Here is a 7,809-nt window from a genome sequence, read left to right on the forward strand (position 1 = left end):
CATCCATATGCCTTTTAATTGTTGTAATTGTACCAGCCTCCACTATTTCCTCTGGCAGCACATTCCATACACGCGTGAAAAAGTTGCCCTTTAGGTCGTATTTCAGATTTTTCCCTTCTCACCTTAAACTTATGCTCTCTAGTTTTGGACTCCCTCAAGGAAAGGACCTTGTCTGTTTACCTTATTCATGCCCCTCATGATTTTATAAATCTCTATAAGATCACCCCTCAGCCTTCGATGCTCCAGGGAAAATAGCCCCAGCTTATTCAGCCTCTCCCTATACCTCAAACCGAGCGTGTGGTACTGGAAAAACACAGCAGGTCAGGCAGCATCTGAGGAGGAGGAGAATCGACGTTTTGGGCATAAGCCCTTCATTAGGAATGGCCTACTGATGAAGGGCTTTTGCCCAAAACATCGATTCCCCTGCTCCTCAGGTGCTGCCTGACCTGCTGTGCTTTTCCAGCACCACACTCTTGACTCTGATCTCTAGCATCTGCACTCCTCATTTCCTATACCTCAAACCATCCAACCCTGGCAACATTCTTATAAATCCTTTCTGACCTTCAAGTCTCACAATATCCTTCATATTGCAAGGAGACTAAAACTGCATGCAGTATTCCAAAAGTGGCCTAACCAATGTCCTGTACAGCTGCAACATGACCTCACAAATCCTACATTCAATGCACATTGGATGAACAGACATTTTCTCTTACTAAATATTGAGATGACTTGAAGCCTTCTGCCCAAGTCCTTCCTTCCTGGCAACTGTGAGGCTGAGTCAATGTTTGGAATTTCAGTATCATTTGGCTCAAAATGAACTTTCAACCACTTATGTTATGGACCAGATCAAACTCCCTCAAAATATATAAAGAGTGTAGACGATGACGTTTTCTTATTTTAAAGGCAAGTGTAAGGGATTGTGTTCTGGTTGCAATTCAGTTGATCAAAGTACCAGGTTTGAAACAAAACACACTTTATTCATACGCTGTAATTAAAATGCAGATAAAATAAAAATTGGCTTAACTCTATGAAAATGCTTAAAGTAATATATATATTAACTACTAATTGACTGTCCCAATATAGTAACATCCCATAAACACAAACCCACCCTTGTTAAAGGCAAATTCAATACAGTAAATTAGATTGTCTCACATGCATTTCTAGCAGCCCAGGAGGAAAGTCATCAAAATAAAACTCAAGAATAGAAGGGAGAGATGCACTGTAGCTTCCAAACCCTGCTTCAAGACCCCAGCAACAAATGCTGCTGAAAAGTAAAACTAGAAAAAATTCTGGTTCTGCAGGATCTCGACTCCAACCATTCAAGCTGCTTCTAGATTAGATTAGATTACAGTGTGGAAACAGGCCCTTCGGCCCAACAAGTCCACACCGACCCGCCGAAGCACAACCCACCCATACATTTACCTGATGAAGGGCTTATGCCCGAAACGTCGATTCTCCTGTTCCTTGGATGCTGCCTGACCTGCTGTGCTTTACCAGCAGCACATTTTCAGCCCTACATTTACCCCTTACCTAACACTGGGCAATTTAGCATAGCCAATTCACCTGGCCTGCACATCTTTGGACTGTGGGAGGAAACTGGAGCACCCGGAGGAAACCCACGCAGACACGGGGAGAACGTGCAAACTCCACACAGTCAGTCGCCTGAGGCAGGAATTGAACCCAGGACTCTGGCGCTGTGAGGCAGCAGTGCTAACCACTGGGCCACCGTGCCAACCATTTCTATTGTAACAACTTAAAAACCCAAAGCTTCACAAGCTGTTTACTTTATTGGATTCAAATAGTCAGCTCAGTCTTAAAACATTTTTTCAAAAAAGAACAAAATACACCTCTTAAAGCCACTATATCATCACATTTATTCATACCATTATAACAATTTTGTATTCCACTTAGAACCATAGAATGGTTAGCACAAAGGAAGTGCCAGTCAGTCTGTCAAGTCTGTGCTGGCTCTCTCAGTGACTATTCACCTGAGCATTGCAAAGTTTCCTCTTTCAGATAGTTATCTGAAAACCTTTTAAATACCTTCCTCTACCACAGCCTCAGGCAATGAATTCCAAATCCTAACCACTCACTGCAGAAAAATGTTTATTTCTTCATTGCTTCTTTTGTCAAATAGCTTAAATCTGCCCTCTTGTTCAGAATCCTTCAACTAATGAAAACAGTTTCTCTGTCCAGCCCCCTCATGATTTTAAAAATTGCAAGTCATCTCCAACAGTTTAGTTAATACTTCTTCAATCTTCCTGCATAACTGAAGTTCCTTCTCACAGAGTATTCATTTGAATTTTTTCTGCGCTATCTCTAATACCTTCTCAGCATTCTTAAGAGTGTGGTGTCCAGAACTGGATGCAATATTCCAGCTGGAACTGAACCAGCATTTTAGACACAAGTTTAACATAACTTCCCTACATTTGTACGCTATGACCATATAATTTTTCACTTTTGCCAGTAATGCTTTGAAACTCACTGAAGTCTTTTTAATCTTTGAATGCAGTCTGTAAAGAGACAGGACAAAAGTACATTAGCATCCATACCTTAAGAACTGAAATTTGCAATACAATATCTCCAAGTCTGTTCCATTTCAGGTTCACCAAAGCTGCAAACTGAATTCCAGGCTGTCAACTTTATGACCTGTAGAAAGTCCAGCTCTTTGTGTGAATCTGGAGAATGATTCTAGCACAAGACTTCAGTTGTTGAATTCATCCAAATTTTACTTTAGGAGAAAATACATCTTTTCTTCAAACTAGGAACACATTTTCCAGAACATGATGAGAACTGTGAACTGCTCCTTTTGGTTATAAATAATCAATCAACTTTCATTATTTAATCCCATGAAGCACACCATTAGTTATTCAGATTCAAACCCATGCACATCTTTTACTCAAAACTAAAGTGAGAACAGTTAAGAGGAACTCCAGCTGTTTCCCTTCAACTTGTCCACAAAACTACTTTATTTTTTCTTTCTTTAAAAGCAGCCCATCGTTCTGTTACAGCTGTACCGTTAATCATTGATTCCAATTTCTCTGGGTCAGATCCATTCTCACCCCATTGAAGTTGGCTTTACCCCAGTTAATTATTTTTACTCTGGAATACCAATTGTCCTTTTCCCATCGTCAACATAAAAATTAGATTGCAATGATTTGTATCATTGTGATGGAAAAGAGGACTGAGTGTCATTATGTACACCTTTCCAGCTTCTGCCTTCCTTTCCGGACCAGCCCGACAACTTCAGGTCTCACCCACATCATGTAGTGCAGTTGTAGTGTCCTACATACAGTCCTACAGCCCTCTGGTCCATGCTGACCAAAATGTCCATGCAAACTCCATTTCCCTGCACTTAGCCCATATCCTTCTAAACCTTTCCTATCCATGTATTTGTTCAAATGCCTTTTAAATGTTGTTAATGCCTTATACTCTTCCGCTGACAGCTCATTCCATATGCGTCCCATCCTGTGTAAAATAAGTTGTCCCTCAGATTCCCTTTTATTCTTTCCCCTTTAACTTCAAACTGATGCCCTAAAGTCATTGATTTTTCGTATGAAAACCAACCATATGAAAAACACTGAGTGCATTAAACATGCTTCTTATGATCTTACAACCCTCTGTAAGGTCCCCCCCCCTCTGTCTCCTACACTCTAAAGAAAAAAGTCCTCGCTTGTCCAACACTCCCTATAACTCAGGCCATTCAGTCCGGGCAACATCCTTATAAATCTTGTCTGCACTCTTTCCAGTTTAATAACATCCTTCCTATAACAAGGTGACCAAAATCGAACATAGACTCCAGGTGCAGCCTCACCAATGTCCTGTAAAATTGTAACACAAGTTCCCAACTTCTATACTCAAACTCTTGACTGATGAAGGCCAATGTGCCAAAAGCCGACTTCACTGCCTTGCCTATCTGTGACTCCACTTTCAGAGAAACGTGCACCTGAATGCCAAGATCCCTCTGTTTCACTACACTCAAGGCCCTAGCATTCACCATGAAACCCCTACCTTGATTTGACTTTCCAAAATGCATGACCTCACACTTGTATTTGCCATTTTTTGGCCCACTGTACCAAATGATCAAGGTCCTGCTGCAATTTCTGATAACTTTCCTCACTGTCCATGATACCTCCTATTTTAGTGTTATCTGCAAACTTACAAATCATGCCTTGTACATTCTCATCTAAATCATTGATATAGATAACAAATAGTAAAGGGCCCAGCACCAATCCCTGAGGCACTCCACTAGTCACAGACCTCCATTCTGACAAGCGTCCTTCCACTATTACCCTCTGCTTCCTACCATCAAGCCAATTTTGTATCCAATTGGCCAGCTTACCCTGGATTCCATGTGATCTAACCTTCCAGAGCAGCCTATCATGTGGAACCATATCCAAGGTCTTACTGAAATCCATACAGACTACAAGAAAGTAAGGATTGCAGATGTTGGAGATCAGAGTCAAAACGTGTGGTGTACAGCCAGCCAGGCAGCATCTGAGGAGCAGGAGAGTAGATGTTTTGAACATAAGCTTTTCATCAGGTCTACATCTATTGCCCTGCCCTCTTCAATCTTCCTGGTCACTTCATTAAAGAAGTCTTAACAAATTTATGAGGCATGATCTCCCACTCATAAAGCGATGATGACTACTCCTAATCAAACCCTCTCTTTTCAAATGGATGTTATTTCTCAGAATGTTCTCACGTAACTTACCTACCACAGATTGTTAGGCTTACTGGTCTATGGTTCCCAGGCTTTTTTTTGCAGCCCATCTTGAATAATGGCACAACATTCGCTATCCTCCAGTCTTCCAGGATCTCACCATGGCTAAGAATAATGCAAAAATATCAATCAGGGTCTTATCAGCCTAGTGCTGAAAATGTGTTGCTGGAACAGCGCAGCAGGTCAGGCAGCATCCAGGGAACAGAAGAATCGACTTTTCGGGCATAAGCCCTTCTTCAGGAATCCCGAAACATTGATTCTCCTGATCCCTGGATGCTGCCTGACCTGCTGCGCTGTTCCAGCAACACATTTTCAGCTCTGATCTCCAGGATCTGCAGACCTCACTTTCTCCTCTTATGAGCCTAGTGTCCTGACTCTGAGCCAGAAGGCCCACCTGCCCAGCCATAGCATGCTTACATGTCTGCCCATCCAATCCAGCCTTGAATCAGATCAGATTTAAGCATTTAAAATGGGCACATATTTAACTTAGCAATCAGTCACTAAGCAGCAGACAGCCTGAAGTGAATTAGTTGAAAGATTGTAGCAGAGAAAATCAGCATTAACAATGTTTTAAATCACAATTAGTTTGATAAAAGATCAACGTAAGAAAAATCAAGATATAAAACTATGATATTGCAATTGACAGAAAGCCTAGCTCAGTTAAGCACAAAAATAAACATAACAAATAGTGTAAAAAGGGAAGAAGTGAGGACTGCAGATGCTGGAGTACCAGAGTTGAAAATGGTGGGGGTTGGAAAAACACAGCAGGCCAGACAGCATCCAAGGAGCAGGAGAATCGACGTTTCAGGAATGAGGTTGGTGTGCCAAGCAGGCTGAGATAAAGGGTAGGGGGGGGAAGGGCGCTGGGAATACGATAGGTGGAAGGTGGTGAGGGTGATAGGCCGGAGAGGTCGGGAAGAAGATTGCAGGTCAAGAGGGCGGTGCTGAATGCAGGGGTTGGGACTGAGATAAGGTGGGGGGAGGGGAAATGAGGAAGCTGGAGAAATCTACATTCATCCCGTGTGGTTGGAGGGTTCTTAGGCGGAAGATGAGGCGCTCTTCCTCCTGGTGTCGTGTGGTTCAAGGGCGGAGGTGCGGGAAGTGGAGGAAATGCGGTGGAGAGTATCGTCGACCACGTCGGAGGGGAAATTGCAGTCTTTGAAGAAGGAGGCCATTTGGGTTGTTCGGTATTGGAACTGGTCCTCTTGGGAGCAGATGCAGTGGAGGCGAAGGAATTGGGAATATAGGATGGCATTTTTACAGGGGGCAGGGTGTGTAATCTAGATAGCTGTGGGAGTCGGTCGGTTTATAGTAAATGTCTGTGTTGAGTCGGTCGCCCGAGATAGAAATGGAGAGGTCTAGGAAGGGAAGGGAGGAGTCTGAGACGGTCCAGGTAAATTTGAGGTCGGGTTGGAAGGTGTTAGTAAAGTGGATGAACTGTTCAACCTCCTCGTGGGAGCACGAGGTAGTACCAATACAATCATCGATGTAGCGGAGGAAAAGGTGGTGGGTGATGCCAGTGTAGCTGTGGAAGATGGACTGTTCCACATATCCGACGAAGAGGCAGGCATAGCTGGGGCCCATGGCTACTCCTTTGGTTTGGAGGAGGTGGGAGGATTGGAAGGAGTTGTTAAGAGTGAGGACCAGTTCAGTCATTCGAAGGAGGGTGTCAGTGGAAGGGTACTGGTTGGGTCGGCGGGAGAGGAAGAAGCGGAGGGCTTGGAGGCCTTTGTGATGGGGGATGGAAGTATACAGGGACTGGATGTCCATCGTGAAGATAAGGAATTGGGGGGCGGGGAAGTGAAAATCATGGAGGAGGTGGAGGGCGTGGGTGGTGTCCCCAACTCAGGGGGACAGGACAGTGTCAAGGAAAGAACATAGAAGAATACAGCGCAGTACAGGCCCTTTGGCCCTCGATGTTGCGCCGATCCAAGCCCACCTAACCTATACTAACCCACTATCCTCCATATACCTATCCAATGCCCGCTTAAATGCTACTGGCTTTTATTGGTAGAGGAATTGAGTTCCAGAGTCCTGAGGTCATGATGCAGTTGTATAAGACTCTGGTGCGGCCGCATCTGGAATATTGTGTGCAGTTTTGGTCGCCATACTATAGGAAGGATGTGGAGGCACTGGAACGGGTGCAGAGGAGGTTTACCAGGATGTTGCCTGGTATGGAAGGAAGATCATATGAGGAAAGACTGAGACACTTGGGGCTGTTTTCATTAGAGAAAAGAAGGTTTAGGGGTGACTTGATTGAGGTGTACAAGATGATTAGGGGGTTAGATAGGGTTGACAGTGTGAACCTTTTCCCGCGTATGGAGTCGGGTATTACAAGGGGGCATAGCTTTAAATTAAGGGGGGGTAGATATAGGACTGAAGTTAGGGGTAGGTTCTTCACTCAGCGAGTCGTAAGTTCATGGAATGCCCTGCCAGTAGCAGTGGTGGACTCTCCCTCTTTATGGGCATTTAAGCGGGCATTGGATAGGTATACCCTTTATCTCAGCCTGCTTGGCACACCAACCTCATTCCTGAAGAAGGAATGTCGATTCTCCTGCTCCTCAGATGCTGCCTGGCCTGCTGTGCTTTACCAGCACCACATTTTTCAATTAACAAATAGTGTGTAAATACCAAGAAAACTAAAGACGACAGTCCAAGTAGCTGTATCAATTTTTATGAAAGCTGAGACGGGTTCGGTGGGGCAGGAGCAGGCTGAGACAATGGATCGGCCGGGGCAGTCGGGTTTGTGGATTTCGGGCAGGAGGTAGAAATGGGCGGTGCGGGGTTGTGGGACTATGAGGTTGTAGGCGGTGGATGGGAGATCTCCTGAGGTGATGAGGTTATGGATGGTCTGGGAGATGATGGTTTGGTGGTGGGGTCATGGTCAAGGGGCAGTAGGAGGAGGTGTCTGTGAGTTGGCGTCTAGCTGCAGCGGTGTAAAGATCGGTGCGCCAAACTACCACTGCGCCTTCCTTGTCTGCCGGTTTGATGGTGAGGTTGGGGTTGGAGCTGAGGGAGTGGAGGGCTGCGTGTTGCGAGGGTGAGAGTTTGGAGTGGGTGAGAGGGGTGGACAGGTTGAGGCAATG

The sequence above is a fragment of the Chiloscyllium plagiosum genome, unplaced genomic scaffold, assembly GCF_037043375.1.
Source record: "Chiloscyllium plagiosum isolate Xiang-an unplaced genomic scaffold, Cpla_swu_hap1 HiC_scaffold_31, whole genome shotgun sequence".
NCBI lineage: Eukaryota > Metazoa > Chordata > Chondrichthyes > Orectolobiformes > Hemiscylliidae > Chiloscyllium > Chiloscyllium plagiosum.